We start from the raw sequence: 19,206 nt of genomic DNA, 5'->3' as shown, positions 1-19,206 counted from the left end.
CTGCAGTTTAATAATATATCCAACCCCAAGTCCCAATCCTCCTGACCCTGTGCTCATTTTTTCTTTTTCCATAAAATGTATCCCTTTTTATAATACTATTTACTTATGCATTATGTGTTGTCTTGATCTGTCTTTCACCTCCATCTGTTTTGTTCACTGATGTATCCCAAGCTTCTGGAATGTATTAGGCTCTCAGTAACACTTATGGAATGACTGATGTATGGATGAATGAACAAATAATACCAAAAGATAAAGATCGGTAAGACACAGTCCTTTCCCTCAAGGGAACTTAAAGTCTTAGTGGATAAGATAGATAGGTACAAAATGTCATAGGAGGGAGAGAACCAAAGGAGAAATGAGGAGGAGAATTAAATGAAGGCAACTCTGGGTTCCACCAATGTCTTTATTTATCCAGCCTTTGCAACTTCTACTGTTTTTTCTTTGTTTTCAGTTCTCTTTCATCTAGTTCGGAGTATGAATAAAGCCCACAGCAATAAGGGAATAAGAAGAAATGTAGCATACTGACAATCTCCTTTAATGTACAGAGTAATCTGCTCATTCTGTCTGCTGCGTGCCTTATTCCTTGGTAGGTTTTCCATGGCATTGTTCTTAAAAAGAAAAAAAAGCAATTCATGAAGCCCCAGGTTTAAGTCTGTTCAATTATTAGGTAAATTGCTGTAGCCTAGGGTAAGGCAAATAAACCCCAGACGGGTTCATGCTGCAGGATGAGGATAGTAGCTTGGGAGATGGTGGGTTGAGCCCACTATTTATGTGGATTTCATCCTATTGGAAGCGTTTTACTCAGATATTCCAAGAAAACTAGATGCCTTTGCAATTTCCAAATTTACTTGAACCAGGGCCTCATCGATGACTGTAACTGCTACCACATTTACACCTCTACTAATAAGCATTTTGCATTAAATGCTAGAATTAACTATGGTTTTGTTCAACATTTTCCTTCCAAGCTGACTGACACATTTTACAAGCCTATATTAGTCTTTCTAGCATTCCCAAAAAACATTTCCATGGCAAACAGCCTAGTTTGAAATAAACCAAAATTTCAGCCTGCCGTTTCAAAGTCTCAACAGACTCCAGTACCTGTTTCTCTTCTAGAATTATTATTAATCCTATAACTTTTTGAGCTATTTCATGTGGTTTGATGGTCTTTCCATTCAAAGGAGGAAAATAATATTCTTGAGGACAGAGGGTACCTCCAGTATTTTCCCCGTTCCTCTCACCTCCTGTACCATTGTCCTCTCTAATACTCAATAAGAACTTTGATATGGAATTTTAGGCTGCCCTGACTTCCTGAACTTTCCTAAACACCATTATTAAAGAAACCTATTTCAGTAATCATTCACCTGTACTTAAGATATCATGGTCGGATGTTAATTAGCAGCCTTGGAAAGCCACTGGGAGGCGGTGGGGGGGGGGGGAATGACATTGAACAATGTATTGACAGACTGGTGTTCCTACCTCTCCCTATTATTTAACCTAACAGTAAAGATTTCAGGAATATTCAGTTAAGATGAGGACCAATATATTTAAGGTGCTCAGATGGAGACCAGAAATGATGAAAAACAAAATTAAAACATTAATGTATGACAGTAAAATAAAAACATTAGCTGAGATGAAGATGCAGGAGAGACACAATTCTCTCTGCCTAGTCTAGTGTGAGTTCCCTAAATGGGGAACCAAGAATTGGCCATTATGTGTGGAGCTGGTAATGGCGGTCCGAGAGCAGATATCATAGCTGTAACACACACACACAGACACACACACACACACACACACGCCTAAGCAGTGTTTTCCATAAAGTGAATTCTCCCTTCTCTAAACATCATTACTTTAATTTCCAATATTTTAACCACAAGTTAAATTTGGCGTTGTAAGTCTGGTGTTGTGAAACCATACGGCGTGGCTGGCAAAATGTCTTTATGACCATGAATGAACAAGTCTTTGAATTATTCTGAAAAGAAAAGTGTCGGCAAAGAAATCGTCTGTGTCAGAGAAAGACAAATACCATATGATATCACTTATATGTGGAATCTAAAAAAAAAATGATACAAAAGAACTTACATACAAAACAGAAATAGACTTACAGACATAGAAAACAAACTCACGGTTACCAAAGGAGAAGGGGGGAAGGGATAAATTAGGAGTTTGGAATTAACATATACACACTACTATATATAAAATAGACAACCAATAGCACAGGGAACTATACTCAATATTTTGTAATAACCTATAAGAGAAAAGAATCTGAAAAAGTAGATATATATGTATGTATAACTGAATCACTTTGCTGTACACCTGAAACTAACACAACATTGTAACTCAACTATACTTCAATAAAAAAAGAAAAGAATTTACCAAAAAAAGAAAGGAAGGAAGGAAGGAAGGAAGGAAGGAAGAAAGAAAGAAAGAAAGAAAGAAAGAAAGAAAAAGAAAGAAAGAAAGAAGGAAAGAAGGAAAGGAAAGAGAAAGAAAGAAAAAAAAGGAAAGAAAGTCTGAGCAAGCTCTCGGGGAATATTTGTGTTTCAGAGTTAGTCTACGTTACAGTTAACATCTGAATTCTATCATAAAGGTTTGATGCTTTGAATCCCTTTGATAGTACACAGGCCAGGGAATATTAATAGAAGAGTCCTTGATCTTCATAAAGTATGTGCTCTGTCACACGATGGAAAATATGATTGCAAATAAAAGAACGCTTCTTTTTGTTGGAGAAAATATTATTCTCTTTTTGACAATGTGGTTTTACTAGTTGTGAATAGCCTTACACCAAAAAATCCACAGGATTTTACAACAAGAAATGGACCTTAAACCTTTAGTTGAGGATGGCTTTGGAAGTACCCCCTCCACGTGCAGCTATTGTTGGGCAATTATGCAGCCTCTCTAAAGATGTTTCCAGTTTTGTGTTTTTAAAATGGTACAAAAAATTAACTACTGAAAGCTAGTTGTAAGGATTAAATAAGTTAAGTTCCATGGAACTATCTAGCCCGTGTAAGGTGCCCAGTAGTGTCACTTTTGTAATAATGATTATCATTACAGAACAGGAAACTGAGGCCCAGAAATGAAGGGAGCTGTCCAAGGTAATGGAAGGGCAGAGACATGACGCTCCAGGCCAGGGTTTCATCTTTTGTTTCAACTTCAGGTTTATTTAATATTTTATACATCTAAGGTGTTTTATTTGTCAGGGTGCTCTTTTAATTATTGTATACCTCTTATAATAATGTCAAAGCCCAAAGAATTAAGATTCCACTGCTCTACCTAAAGGACAGCACAGATCAATTCAGTAAAATCATAAGAGGTGAATCCAATGATCCCTCAAGAGGGTTCTCACTAAAAGGTTATTAGCCATAGCTTGACCTTCCCTGAAATCACCTGCTCAAGCCTAACCACTTTGCATGAGTCAAGGTAGGCCAGGTTATGCCTTGATAACATACAACCTCAAACTCTCAGTGACTTTAAACAACAAATTTGTTTCTCTCATCCACTACCTGTTTCTCCAGGACCCCAGGTGATGGAGTAACCTGAGTCACTCACTATAGCACGGTGAAAAGAATGCTTCAGAGGGGCTCGTAATGGAAATTAAATTATCTGATGAGAACTGACATTTCATCACTTCCACTCACAACTTTCGGTAGGAACAAGTCATGTGGCCACACCTCACTTTAAGGGACTGAGGAACTGTAATCCCTCCTGTGGCTGCAAGGAGAGAGGGTGAGACAATTTAATAGCCCTAATGACGACTTCAGGCTTTAACCGTTTTTTCTTTCCTTCTTGGAAAATAAGAAGCAGCAGCCTGAAAAAAGATGATGGAAACTGGTTTCAGTTTCTCATGATTTATCACATTGTAAAGAACAACTTAAACTTTTTATCATTTATTGTTTTGTTTCATGGTTTAATATATTTTATTGTGAATATTATCACCAATGAACACTTTTAAAAGCAGTTGGGGGATTCTAATTTTAATTTTTAGAGTTTGTACATTAAAAAGGCAATAACAGGGACTATTGGAATACTGGCTGGATTTTTGATGAAGAATTTTTAATTATCTTAGATGTGATAATGGTTATTGATTTTTTAAAATGAGAATTTATCTTTTAGACATACATTCTGAAATATTTATGAATGAAATTATATGATGGAATTTGCTTCAAAATAATCTACAGGGTAAATGGCTGCAGTGGGTAGGGTTACAGAGGAAAGATTAGTCATGAATTGATCAGTTGCAGCTGGGTGATCGGTGCAGGGCTTCGTTATGCCAGTCTCTCTACTTTTAGGTATGCTTGGAATTTTCTGTTTTTTAAAAAAAGCAACAATAGGCTTTCAGCTGCTTCAGCCCCAGATCTAGCTTCTCTACATATTGGCTAAGAAGGCATCCTAGACCATCACTTGTGCCAGTGGGGCCTGACCAGAGAGATCAAGTCATCAAGCCCTGGGTCATATTTCTTCCAAAGAATTCTTGCACTTGCCAAATATCTGAAACAACCAAACTTAGCCCAGGGTGGCAGCAGATAATGCCCATGCCTTGAAACCTCTGGTGGGACCACAGAACCACTTCCTCTTGCCTGCTGAGGAGGCCAAGTGCTCAGAGCCTCCTGAGGCCACAGTTGCTGGCACAGTCCAACACCTAAGACTTGAGTCCAGCCCTGAGCCAAACTCCTTTTCTTAGGTTACTCTGTGACCCTGGCAGGACACCAAAGTTCCTTTGGTCATTAACAGGGTGCACAGAGACCTGTGATCTCTTTGAGGTGTACGGAAAGGTGTGGGGCCTGAGCCTGGGCCACACAAAGACCCAGGGTAGGACACAAGGGCTACTATGAATGTTCCTCTGCCCCCTGAGACCCCTGGTCTTCAGGTCAGATCTTCTCCCCTGAGCAGTCCACTCTCGGCTTCAGCCACTGCCAACGTATTCTGATGGAAGCACTACCTGTGAGCATCACCAGGGTGATACCTGGCATATAACCCGTCCTTCCTCTATGAGCACTGCTCCCTTGCCCACAGGGGTGGACCTCTGGTCATGGGTTTTATCCTCCGTGATCTTGTTTCCCTGTCATAGTTGATTGGCTATGAACTCCTATCCCAGGCTGGTCCAATCAGATTCTCTTGAAATTTATGACAAAGAAATATGGACATGGAAGATGAATTCTGAGTTATGTAAATGACAGAGCTTACATAGGACCATCAACAAACTCCTGCTGCAGAGTCCTCATAGCCGCCTCGAGCCTCACTCTCCTGAGGACTGGTTGCTTAGCATTTCCAGATGCCATGAGACAATCCATTACCACCAAATATGTATATATTTACACATATATGTATACGTATGTACATGTATTTTTTTACGTATGTCTCCATAGGTATATATATTGAGATCTCTTTCTCTTTTGAGTGCCTTGAAGAGTGTGTGGGATGCCTCCAGGATGACCTCCAATGATCTCCACATTCTGTTATTCACAGCTTTCTCTACCCCCCACCCCTGAGTATGGGCTGAGTCTAACATCACTTCTAATAAACAGAATGTGGCAAAAGTGATATGACTTTACTTAAAGATTAGGTTACAAAAGTCTCTGTTTCCTCAGGGGGACGAAAGCTGCCATGTTATGATAGCTCTGTGGATAGGCCCCCTAGTCAAGCCTGTAGCCCAGAGCCAGAAAAGACCTGAGGCAGCCAACAGCCACATGAGTGAGCTTGGACGATAACTGGGGGCCTTGAGATGACTGTGAATACAGGCCAGGCTGACCCTTCGATGACAGACTTGTGAGAAACCTGAGCCAGAAGCACCCAGATGAGCCATCCCCAGACTCCTGATAACAAACGCATGTTGTTTTGAGCAGCTAAGTTGGGGCTAATTTGTTACACAGCAATAGATACCTGATACAAGGGGTTGTGATTATTAAAAAGAAAAAGAAAATCTTAAAAACTGATGAAAATGAAAGGAGAACTAGACTAATCCAAAATTACCAAGCTGATTTTCATATTCCTCTATCAGTATTTAAATAGAAAAAGTAGACAGAAATCATAAGAACAGAGATTTACACAACACTTTCCACCAACTTGACCTAATCAATGTTTCTGGAACACTCCACCTAAGAAGAACGGAACACACAGTCTTTCCAAGTGCTTATGAGTTTATCAAGATACACCATCTCCTGGGCCATAAAACAGTCCTCGATAAGTTCATCAGGACTGAAATCATACAGCGTATGTTCTTTCACCACCATGGAATTAAAATAAAAATCAATAATAGAAAGATATCAGGAATATGAAAACCCCAATATGTTTGGAAATTAAACACTTTAATTAATGCATGCGTCAAACTGGAAATCTTAGAATATACTTCTAACTAAAGGATAATGAAAACCCAACATATCAAAATCTGTGGGATGAAGTTTATGTATCACTTAGAAGGAGGATAACTTTAAATGCTTACACTAGAAAAGAAGAAAAGTTTCAAATCAATGATGTAGGCTTCTGCCTTAAGAAGCTAGAAAAACAGAAAATCAAGCTCATAAAAATAGAAAGAGGTAAATAATAAAGATAGGAATGAAAATTAATGAAATAGAAAGCAGGCAAACAACAGAGAAAAGTCAATTAATCTCAAAATTGGTTGTTTGAAAAGATCATTCTTTAGATTCCACATATCAGTGATCTACGATATTTGTCCTTCTCTGTCTGACTTACTTCACTTAGTATGACAATCTGTAGGTCCATCCGGTATAGCACAGGGAACTCTACTCAATACTCTGTAATGGCCTATATGGGAAAAGAATCTAAAAAAGAGTGGCTATATGTATAACTGATTCGCTTTGCTGTACAACAGAAAGTAACACAACATTGTAAATCAACTAGACTCCAATAAAAATTTTTAAAAAAGAAGAAAAGTCACTCTCCTGGCTCCCTACTTTCCTCGCTTTCATCTTGGATTCTCACCTTGACTCTCAGACATGATTCTCAGCTCTGACTGCATGATGAAGACTCCAGCTTCTATTCCCTGCATCCACTCTAGTCAGTTTATTAAGAGGTATTAGAAAGATCACAGTGTCCTTAGTAGAGCTAAAGGGACATATCGGTCTGAGCTTTTATGGGCGTTGTCCACAATCTGTTCACAGAACCAACCTGGTCAGGAAGGTCCATCCCCAGAACCTGCCTCTGCCTCTGCCCAGCACACAGGCAACGTGGGTGCCCTAGATCCTGCCCCTTTCCCCTTGGAGTTGGCTTCCAAGCGGTGTCTCACAAGTCAAACATCTGTACTCCAGTGGAAAGGGAGGCTGGAAAAGTTAAGATCTGGCTTCTACGGTTGAAGGTAAATTCACAATCTGGGAAATCATCAAAATATGGAGAGGATGTTTACAGGATTTTGGATAGACTCCCACCTGCTAGTTCTTCTCCTCTGAGTATGTTCTCTTGTATAACTAGCTCCACCATTCCTCCGTCATTCCCACAAAGCAGGGGAACGCTGCTTTCCTGACATTTCCTCCCACGCATGGCATGCTTGCCCAGGGTATCCTTCATGCATTAATTCAATATCTGTTCATTGAGTCCCTACGACATGCCAGGTACTGTGACAGCCAATCAGCAGTCTTTGACCTTGCAGACCCTACCAGGGTTCATTAGGACACTTCCATTGAAGGTAAAATAAACGGACTCAGGCCAGATTAGCCAGAAAGGCAGACATTATTACAAGAAAAACGGAGTGTCTCATAGACCCCCGAGTTGGAGCTATGGCTGGGTTTCAGAAAGGGAGTTGGAAGAGGAATGTCTCAGAGGACATTTTCCCTCTATGTGCGTCTCGTGTGCTTCACTCCTACCCTTGAAGATGTGTGTTCTGTTATGCCCCATGGCATAAAACATGTTGGGCTGCAGTGTCTGTTCAAAACACAGAAGAGACAGAACCAGAATTTCAGACTGTCAATTCTCAGGAAGGAGAAGCAGGACCCATTAGATGTGTTAGGGGTGGATGGGAAGGGTGGGGGAGTATTTCGGGATAGTCAAGGCTACCAGGGGCTCTTCCACTCCTGGTAAGAGGGGCAGTGAGAGGATCACTGTGAGCTGAGTTGATACCTTAAATATTGTACTAATTTCCTGGGCTGCACAAGTAGGAATCTGATAGTGTTTGGACGTATTGCTGGAGGCTACAAAACAAGTGACATTCACCCGGATTTGGGTTCTGCATAACTTAACAGAAAAATCTAGAATCAAATATGAACGCTAAAAAGCAGCAAGTTAACTTCGCTGCACCTCACATCTTTGCACAACTTGTCCTTTCCTGTGCTCTGAGACACCACTGCACCCGTCAAAGCTATTGTCATTGTCACCTGGCACCTGACTCCTGGGAGATGGGTCATGCAGCAGCCAAAGGCTCGAGGAAAATGTTTCTCATTGATTAAAAAAATAATAATAATGATATATCTTGGGCTGGGAAATCCATAATTTTTTGAAGTTACAATTAAAATATTCTTTATATTTTTTCTCGACTAGTCCATTCCTACCATAGAAAGACGGAAAGGTCAGGCAGAGAAGGTGAAGGAGAAACAGGCTTTCCAGAGCCTCACTGGCTGGGGTCTTGCACGGGTGGGATGGTCCCTGGGTCACCGCACTTTGCGGCAGAGAGAGGATTCTTGCCCCGGCTCAGCTCTGGCCCTGAGCTCTGAGGTCAGGTTCGCCCTTTTCCTACTCTCCAGTTCCCCAGGGCTCTGAGCTCTGACGTGTCCTGGGGAATTTCCTCTCCAGCTTCTCAGGCCCGGGTTTGCGGTTTCCAGGCACAGTCTTGCAGACCACCCCCCGCCCCCCTCCCGTGGTCCCTGCAGAGCCAGCCCACCACTATCCAGACAGCAGCCAGGTCATCATCCTGCGATAAACCAATCTGTTCTTCAAATGCAAGTTTTCAAAAATCTGTTTTTCCACAATTAAGCATAACATTTTGTGTAGGTTATTAAAAACAAATAAACGTGAAAAAAATTAAATGTGATGCAGTATCCTCCAGTGCCTACTTTGTAAACTTCAGATAAATCAAAACGACAAAGGTAAACAAAAGGGAATTATTCCTATGGGTTTGGAGCGAAGCAGAGCAAAGATACTTCTTTCTTCCTAAAGCTTCCAAGTGCACAGCGCGTGCAAGTAGTATGTGGGGAAGTTCAACCTGTGTTGCCGGACACTGAGAATCATTTTAAAGCTTTTTTGCCTCTTGATTACTTTTCTAGCTATAGAAGTTTGTATTTTAATGGGAAATTGTGGAAGGAATACAATATTTTAGAGTCTGTTTTTTTCCCCCCTACATTGAATTGGGATGTTTTATGTGGATTATGTCATGAGAAAGTAAGGACTTAATTAAAATAATAAATGTATTGTACAACTATTTTAAATTAGATTTATTCTTCTTGTCCATTAAGGAGATAAACAGAACATCTCAGAATAACAGAAATTTAAAAAGATTATATTGTTGGGCTTCCCTGGTGGCGCAGTGGTTGAGAGTCCGCCTGCTGATGCAGGGGACAAGGGTTCGTGCCCCGGTCCGGGAAGATCCCACATGCCGCGGAGCGGCTGGGCCGTGAGCCATGGCCGCTGAGCCTGCACGTTCGGAGCCTGTGCTCCGCAACGGGAGAGGCCACAACAGTGAGAGGCCCACGTACCACACACACAAAAAAAAAGATTATATTGTTTAATTAAAGAATTCCTTGACACATAAAACATTTGCAACCACTGGCCCTACATCATCGTCAAGGCTTAGGCTCAGGGCTCAGAATGCTTGAATTCTTTGTTTGTTTGTTTCTAACTTACTTTTTGATATAATCGTATTCACATGTGGTTGCAAGAAATAAAACCAGGAGAAATTCTGTGTACCCTTCACCCAGTTTCTCCCAACGGTAACATCTTGCAGGAATATACACTGTCAAAAGTAAGAAATTAACATTGGAACAATCCATAGAGCCTGTTCCGATTTCACCAATTTTAACGCGTTCACTTATTTATTTGTGTGTGTGTTTAGTTCCATCCAGCTTTATCACACGTAGATTCATGTAACCACCATCTCAATCAAGATACAGGGCTGCTCCGTCACCACGAGGATCTCTAGTTACTCTTAGCCAGTCACCTCCCTCACTTGCAACTGAGAGCCTATACTATCCATTTCCCTATGGAGGCTTGGAAAATGTGGGACCATGAACTTCTCAACCTTCTCTTAACATTTCCAAATCAATACTGCATAAGGGAAAACACTGTTCGGAAATGCCAATTGGATAGTTTTAGGTATTTAGGTTTTGTCACAATCTTATTCTTCTGCTGAGTAATTTTGCATATGTTTTAGGGAACATTGTTCCCTAAGTGGAAGCCCATTTCTGCTGCTACAGTTTTTAGTTTGGGTCAGTTTCTCTTTCATCAGTGAAGCTATGCATCCAGGTGGCGTTTACCGGTCTTTTAGAAGTCATTTGATTTAGCCTTAGATTGTGACGGGGCTCTGCGTATACTGTCAAGGGAACAGTCCCGCTACTGTGCCAGTTGGCTGGTTATCTGTAGTTATCACGTGTATAAAGCATTTTTATAAGTTCCCAGAACTCTCTGCTTAAATGTCAGCTCAACAGAGAGGCCTCCCTGACCACCTCTAAAATAGCATCTGTCTCCTGTCTCTCTTCATTCCTTTACCCTACTATATTTATCTTCAGAGCACTTGTCACCACCTGACACATTATATATTTATTTGTTTACTCTCTGTCCCTCACCTTCAGAATGCAATCTTCAGGAGAGAAGGAGCTTGTCTATTCCCTGCTATATTTCTGTACCCTAAAGTGGTCTCTAACACATGGCATTTTTAGAATGACTGAATGAAATGAGGGAGAGAATAAATGAATTCTCCTGCTATTAGTGAAGGGAGGAAGGGGGGCGGGCAATTTATACCCAGAGAAATGGGAGGAGAGATGGTGACCTGAACAGGAAGGACTCAGGGTATGTTAGTTATCTACACTCCAGCCACAGAGCAGAGGACAAAGGTTCCCAACATGAAGGCAGAGATAACAGTAACGAAGGTAATGACAATAGCAAGTCTGTGGCAGGGGGGGATTGCAGTTCACAAAGCTGGGTGTGCAAGAAAAACAACTTTACTTTCTATAACTCAGGCCAGTTCTGATTTTGAGGCTTGATTTTGGCATGATGGAGATACTTAGCAGCAATAGAATTACTGTCCTGCTGCACCTTTGCCAGTAGTGGGAGGTCTACATTCCCTGCGGTGGGGTGGAGGGTTCACTTCATCCAAGATGGCTGCTCCCGCCTGTCTGCACGGACTGGAGAGACTGGGGCCCATCACTGTGCTGAGCCTGTCCCACCAGGATTTCTCATTCATCTGCTTTCTGACTCACCCACTGGGTTCTGTTACAAGAAGGTGATTTCCCTACAACTACGTTCTGCTTTTTTAACCATGCCTGTAATTTCTGTTCTCAATTCCATGGCAAGTTTCAGTTCTTCATTCTCATCCCCCATATGAGAACTTTCCTCTGATTCTCAGGCCTAAAGGTTTGGTAGTAAAATGAGGTAGTTTTGCTTGGAGACTCTTACACTGCCTTTGTTCCTCATGAATGTTATAGAACATTTCCTAATTAAGATATCTCATGTATTGCGGTAGGATTCTTCCTAAATCAAGTACTTAGTTTCATTTAAATCATGGGAATGTATTATAGCCATATAGATTAATAAGACATTAGTACTTGGGTTTCTTTTATTATAAATGAATTATTCATCTGGATAAAGTATCTCTTGAGAAAAAAAGAAAATCCCAATTTATATGCAATCGTAGCCAAAATTTTGTGAGGGAAATGTTAGCGCTATTATTAGACAGGTTTTACTTTAAGCAAATGAGGGGTATTAATATAAAATGTTAGAAATTAAAAGAATCTAAGCCAGTAACCAGCAGTGTATGTCAGAAGCATCTGTAGAGCCTTCCTAAAATACAGAGGCCTGGTCCTACCCTCAAATACCCTGATTTGGAGGGTGGATCATGTGGTCTGAACATGTATGTATCCTTGACTGCAAGCTGAGTCTAATCCAGCCCCTCATTCATTTTACTGATGAAGAAACTGAAGCTTCAGAAAAACAAAGTGATTTGTCCAACCTCACACACGCGAAAGAGGCAGTTGATCAAGTATATTCCAACAGGCTATGACTCTATGCCCAGAGATAAAGCTTTCCTGGGTGATGATATTTAAAACTCATTACAAAACTCAACTTTCATTATCACCTTGTAATTCTGTAAGTAAAAATGAAGAAATTCTTAGTTTCTATTGGAACCAACCCTCCAGTATTCGGGTCAGCAGTTCTCAAAGGTCATACTTACGTTTTGCCAGAGTTGTCTAGAAAGAAAACGTCTTGCAGTCCCACCCGAGGTGGGGCTGAGTTGACAACAGGGGTAAGAGGTGAGCAGTGGACACAACCATGGTTAGAAGAGGGTTGAGAGTAGGGGACCAGCAACTCTGTCGTAGACGTTTGAACCTAAAAGGACACGACTCAGAAAGGCACTTGTCACATCCTGATGGTACACTGGCTGAGTTCCTTGAGGACATGGATAGAGAAAGAGGCCTGCCGACACCAGACTCATCTATGCCATTGACGTCACTCTTTGGATGGTTTAAAACAGGAAACTTCCTTTGACCCTGCTGCCCCTTTCCAAGCAGTTACTTTCTCACATGCCCTTTACTGTCACTTTTCTCAAAAGAATAGTGCAAATTCGACATCTTAATTTCCTCAACACCTATTAGTCATCCCATTGGGTCTCATCCCACTATCTCTTTCTGCAAAATAACACTGTTCATTCATTCATCTGATTAATATTTATAAAGTGCTGAATTCATGCCAGACAGTGACCTAGGCTCAAGGTGAGTATAAAAGACAGTCATTAGAATGGATAAAGAAGATGTGATATATATATATATATAATGGAATACTACTCAGCCATAAAAAAGAATGAAATACTGCCATTTGCAGCAACATGGATGGACCTAGAGGTTATCATACTAAGTGAAGAAAGTCAGAAAGAGAGCGACAAATACCATATGATGTCACTTATAGGTGGAATCTCAAATAATGACACAAATGAACTTATCAACAAAACAGAAACAGACTCACATACATAGAGAACAGACTTGTGGTTGCCAAGGGGGAGGGGGGTGGAACGGGACGGATTGGGAGTTTGGGGTTAGCAGATGCAAATCATTATATATAGAAGGGATAAACCACAAGGTCCTACTGTAGAGCACAGGGAACTATATTGAATATCCTGTGATAAACTATAATGGAAAAGAATATGAAAAAGAATGTATATGTATAACTGAACCACCTTGCTGTACAGTAGAAATTAACACAACATTGTAGTTCAGCTATACTTCAATAAAAAATAAATTTAAAAAAAACCAGTCCTTATAGAGTTTACTTTCTGGTGGGGAGCACAAATAATCACACAGCTACTTACTCGGTGCAATCAGGGAAAAGTAGAGAGCGTCAGGAGAGAGTATAATAGGGACCTAATTTAGATTGGAGTGGGAGGTGGTGAGCAAGGAAGGCCTCTTTAAGCAAGTGGAAGTTAATCTGACACCTCAAGCAGTAGTAGGAAGTGGCTTGCAAAGAGTGAGGAAAAGGTGTTCCAGGCAGAGGAAGAAGAGTCAAGGACCCAAGGCGGGAAAGAGCATTGGCAGCAATTCATAGAAGGAAAAGAAGGTGGGCCAGTGTGGCTAGAGCTGATGAGCTACTAAGCAGCGGGTAGTACATAAGTAAGCAGTGCCCAGTGGGTCTAGGGAGACAGGCAGGGGTGGAGTCACGGAGACCTTCATAGACCAGGCTGAGATCTTTGATCTTGATTCCAAATTCAAAGGGAAGTCATTGAAGGAGTTTAAGCAGAGAAGAGATATGATCAAATTTATATTTTAAGAGTATTGCTTTCTCTTGGCCGGAGACTGGATTAGAATGAAACAGGAAGACCGTTAGAAGTCCACTGCAGTGCTCTCGGTGAAAGATAATGGAGACTTGGAGTAAGATGAAGGCCTTGGGGATGGAGGGAAGTAGAAAGACTCAGGATGTATTTTGCAGGTTGACAGACCCTGATCCATTGGACACCTGCGAGATGTCAAGTATGACATCTAGGTTTCTGGCTTATGCAATTGTGTGGATTGGTGGTACCATTTACTGAGATTTTAAAAGTTGGAAGAATAAAAGATTTGGAGAAAAGGCAAGAGTTTTTGTTTTAGATGTCTGTGAAACATCAACAGGGCAGATGTCAAGACGGAAGTTGGATCTGTGGGTGTCAAGCTCAGAAGAGAGGTCTGGGCTGAACATAAATTTGGCAGTCTTTGGCATATGGTTGGTATTGAAAGCCATAGAATGTGGAAGATCATCTAGCGCAAGAGAGAAAATGACAAGACAGACCTCTAAGAGCCTTCACAATATAGAGATCAGACAAAGAAGGAGTATCCAGAAATGAAGACAAATAGAGCAGAGGAGGCAGAGGAAAATGAGGGGCCGTGATGTCATGGCAGCTAATGAAAGAGACAACTTCAGGAGGAGCGTGTGGGCCACGCTGTGTAGTGCCACTGAGGGCACAGGTAAGCTGAGGACTGCAAAGGGTCTGCTGGACGAGGAGGTCATTGCTGGTCTTCACCTAGAAGAGTCTTGATGAAGTTCTGAGGCAGAAGTCAAACTGAAGTGACAGGTAAGTCACCATGAGCATTAAAGAAAGAAAAGAAATAGAAAAGGATGGAAAAGACCAGACGATTAAGCATAAGAAATGTTTTCTGAAACTTGTTTCAGGTAGGTGAGAATGTCCAGCTGTGGATCGTAGTCAAAGGAATCTGAGAAACAGTGGGAGGTTGATTTGGAGACCGTTTTCATTGTTACAACTGTGGGTGGGGTTCCCACTGGCATCTGTTAGGTAGAGGCCACAGATGCTGCTAAACATCCTGCAATACAAAGTACATCCCCACGTGGGATCTTCCCGGACCAGGGCTCAAATCCCTGTTCCTTGCATTGGCAGGCGGATTCTTAACCACTGTGCCACCAGGGAAGTCCCAGTGTGCCTTCAATCTGAGCATTCATTGTCCTCCAATTCTGGTAAATTCTCTGCCATTACCTCTTCAATGTGTTGCCTCTCCTTCATTCTCTCTGTTCTCTCCTCTGGGTCTCCTATTAGATTCATATTGGATTTCGTCATTCTATTCTTCGCATTAAATTGATTTCACTTTCACAATCTCTGTTCTTCTCTCTGTGCTTCAGTGTAACTTCCTCAGACTCATCTTCCAAACCACCAGTTCTCTCTCTAGTCGTCCAGACTGGTTAACTTGTCTACTGAGTTCTTAACTTTTCTGACTATATATTTCATGTCTAAAATTTCTATTTGCATCCTTATTTTCCCTAATGTTCTCTTCCTGCCTTGTGGGTTCCATTTTTTCCTTTTGAACATTTAAAATCTCTCAGACTGTTTCATGATCATTAGTTGTTGGAGTGTTTGCTGAGTTGCTTCCTTACGATCTCAAGTAGACGTGTGTAGTAACCTAACAAGTCTGCAATAACGTAATGCCAGTATTGCGGGATAATATTCACTGTCTTCCTACACTTAACATTCACTACATTTCCTACACTCAGTTGAGAGTATTGTTTTACTGATGCCTAGAACTTCATTTTGTATGAGATAGTTCATGTTGTTTTAAAGCTCTGATTTGGGGAGAATCCCGTGGGCTGTTTTTTCTATAATTAAGGTTGGAATGGGGGAACAGAGGCAAAAGAACCTTTCTAAATCACTCAGTTAACAGTGATTTGATAAAGGTAATTTGATAAAGAGCCTCTTGCTAAGCTGTTATAGCCATGTCACTACCAAGGCTAGATTTCAAGGGTTGGAAAAAACTAACAATCTTTATCAAAGGACACCACATTAAGCTGTATGTTTTCTTAACTGAATATCTTCAACTCTTCCAGCTGTTCATCCTCTGATGCCATTTCTAGATTACTAAACACCCTTCCTTCCCTCCTCTGCATACACTTGGAAATGCCACTAGAATCTATCAGTGTATAAGGATAAAACACAATATGTCACACCAGCTGAGAGGACACAAAATTCTTGCCCTTGTCCTAGACCCTATCCTCTACTCACGTAGTCTAACACCATCAAACCTTTTTAGATAACACATGACCCTACTGACTTATAATGTTTAGTTATCTAAACCTTGAGAGTCTCACACACAAACCTGCTGCCTGGACTCTGTAGGCAGCTGAGAGGGTGTAACCTCTGCTGTACAATCATTGAGACCCCAAAAGGCATCTACAGAGATGGTCTGATGCCCTATTGCACTTCAAGTATCCTGCAATGGCCGTTTCCTGGGTCTTGCGTCTAGGAGGTCATTACAGAAGGAAATCGAATGAGATGAGGTCCCTGCTGAGAAGGACCATACTCTTTCTTGAGGTAAGAGCACTTGCATATATGAAATAATGGAAGTACGCAGTCAAGTGTCAAATCATATGGACCAGACAAATACTGCAGAAGGGAAGGGAAAAATTAAGAGTTGGTAAAGCTTCATGGGCAGACTCAGATCTAATCTGGCCTTGAGGGGTAAGTGGGGCCTATGCATAAAGCATTCTAGGTGAACGTAGTGACAAACGCATGCTGGAACCTGCTGACAACTCATGCTACCCTTTTGGTATAAGTGGGAAGATAGGCTTTGGTAAGGGGCCGTAGGAACAGGCAGGGGCGTGGGTAGGTAAGGAAGCTGGAGGGGAGAATACTGATAATAGACTGATGCTTAGAGGGGAGGTTGTGGCAGGCAGGTGACAAGCAGGAAAGGCCAACAATACAAATAGCCACGGCTCACTGAATCCTTCCTACGTGTAGGGCTTTGTGCTAGCTATGTTACATGAATTTCTCATTTAATCCTCACATATCCTGTGAGGTAGAGTGTGCTAGTACCCCCGCTTTTCAGATGAGGACTCTCAGGCTACAGGACGTAATTAAGTTGCCCTAGGTTACACAGGTAGCAAGTGATAGAGTGTAGATTAAAGCCCTGGCCGTCTGGCCCCAGAGTCTGTGGTCCTCATGACCAGGAAATACTGTGCCTCAGAGGATTCTAGTGACTTGCCTGATTCTAGTGACTTGCTACTAAAAATTGGAGCATGTATCATCTTGATCATTGCTTTCCATTGGTTGTCACCTTCTGAAGTAAGACATTGCTCATTCAACAAATACTCAGGATGCTGCCAATCCCTAACCTTATATTGTATGCTGAGGACATCAAGATGAGTCAGACTGATCGCTGGCCTCAAGGAGGTGACAGTTCCCATAAGGAGGTCACAAGAAAGAGAGTCGCGCAAACACAATTATAATGCAATATGACAATTGATGATTCAGCAGATGTTTGTACAGAATGCTAGGGAATCTCAGAAGATGGAGTGGCTAATTCTATGAGAGGGAGTTTGGGAAGGCTTCAGAAAGAAGGGGATATTTAAAATAAGTTTTAAAGGGACTTCCCTGGCGGTCCAGTGGTTAAGAATCCACGCTTCCAAGGCAGAGGGCACGGGTTTGATCCCTGGTTGGAGGACTAATATCCCACAAGCCGTGCAGCATGGCCAAAAAAAAAAAAAAAGGAGAATCTTAAAATAAGTTTTAAAGGGTGAATAGTTAATCAGATGAATGTGGGTGTGTGAAAAGTTTTGAAGCAGAGGAAATATTGTTCAAGGGCATGAAGGTCTGAGAGTGCATGGCAGGGCAGGAAATGAGCACAGGTAGAAGACATAATCTTTAAATATGTTCTGCAGACCACTGTTCCTGGGTGATGTGAGTTCTGAAGTCAATGATGTGTGGAAACCATTGTACCCTAGAATGTCTTTTGCATACTCATAATGCGTGTAAGCATATTAAAGACTTTAAGAAGTACTGCAGGAAGCCAACCTGTTACACTCTTTTGAAACAAGTTTCCCATTTTTAACTGTCCACAGAATCCCTTTTTGTTTAAGCCGCAAAATAACATTTTTACTTTTCACTTCAATAATTTCCATTTTTTTGAATACTACTCAGCCATAAAAAAGAATGAAATAATGCCATTTGCAGCAATATGGATGGTCCTAGAGATTATCATACTAAGTGAAGTAAGTCAGAAAGAAAAAGACAAATACCATATGATATCGCTTATATGTGGAATTTAAAATATGATGCAAATGAACTTATCTACAAAACAGAAACAGACTCACAGACATAGAGAACAGACTTGTGGTTGTCAAGGGAGAGGAGGGGTGGGGGAAGGATAGATTGGGAGTTTGGGATTAGCAGATGCAAACTTTTATATATAGAATGGATAAACAACAAGGCCCTACTGTACAGCACAGGGAACTAGATTCAGTATCCTGTGATTAAACCATAATGGAAAAGAATATGAAAAAAGATTGTACATATATGTGTAACTGAATCACTTTGCTGTACAGCAGAAATTAACACAACACTGGAAATCAACTGTACTTTAATAAAATAAAATTTTTAAATAAGGATTTCCATTTTTCATAGTTTTCAAATCTCATTTTCATTGTTGAGATTCCTTATCTGTTCACTCTCCAAGATCATATTTTCCTCGAATCCTTTAAGAGAAGTTTAACAGCTACTTTAAAGTCTTTTTTGCGAATTCTAAAATCGAGGCCCATCTTAGATTTGGTTTAAATTAACAGCCTTCTTTTTTTTTTTTTTTACGGTACACGGGCCTCCCACTGCTGTGGCCTCTCCCGTTGCAGAGCACAGGCTCCGGACGTGCAGGCTAGCGGCCATGGCTCACGGGCCCAGCCGCTCCGCAGCATGTGGGATCTTCCCGGACTGGGGCACGAACCCGTGTCCCCTGCCTTGGCAGGCGGACTCTCAACCACTGCGCCACCAGGGAAGCCCTAACTGCCTTCTTTAAAAGAAAATTACTATGGATTATTACCCTGTTTGTTTGTATGTCTAACAAGTTTTGATTCTCAGCCATTGTGATAGTACATTTTAGAGACTCTAGTTTTTGTTTTCTTTCTCTGAAGAGTGTTGATTCTTGTTTCAGCAGGCTCATTAATTCATGAACAATCACTGTGAATTTATACAGGCTTACATTTATATTTGGTTAGTGCTGTTGTGTGGAAAGTTCGAGATTTCTCCCAAGCCATTTTAACTTGGCAGTGTGCATAAGTCCATGCCACTCTCTCACTTCGTCCCAGCTTACCCTTCCC

General features: G+C 41.2%; 1 long non-coding RNA gene across 1 annotated transcript in view; it reads right to left on the bottom strand.

Moving 5' to 3' along the window:
- Window positions 1–228: 228 nt before the first annotated feature.
- LOC141276301 (uncharacterized) overlaps window positions 229–19,206 on the bottom strand; it is a 34,350-nt gene continuing 15,372 nt past the window's right edge. Inside the window, exon 3 of the long non-coding RNA XR_012325583.1 lies at window positions 229–608. This is a non-coding gene — a long non-coding RNA (uncharacterized lncRNA). The remainder of the gene's footprint in view (window positions 609–19,206) is intronic.

The sequence above is a fragment of the Tursiops truncatus genome, chromosome 14 (assembly GCF_011762595.2).
Source record: "Tursiops truncatus isolate mTurTru1 chromosome 14, mTurTru1.mat.Y, whole genome shotgun sequence".
Taxonomy (NCBI): Eukaryota; Metazoa; Chordata; class Mammalia; order Artiodactyla; family Delphinidae; genus Tursiops; species Tursiops truncatus.
Note: the sequence above shows the minus strand (reverse complement) of the source record. Positions and strands in the feature narration are given on the sequence as shown.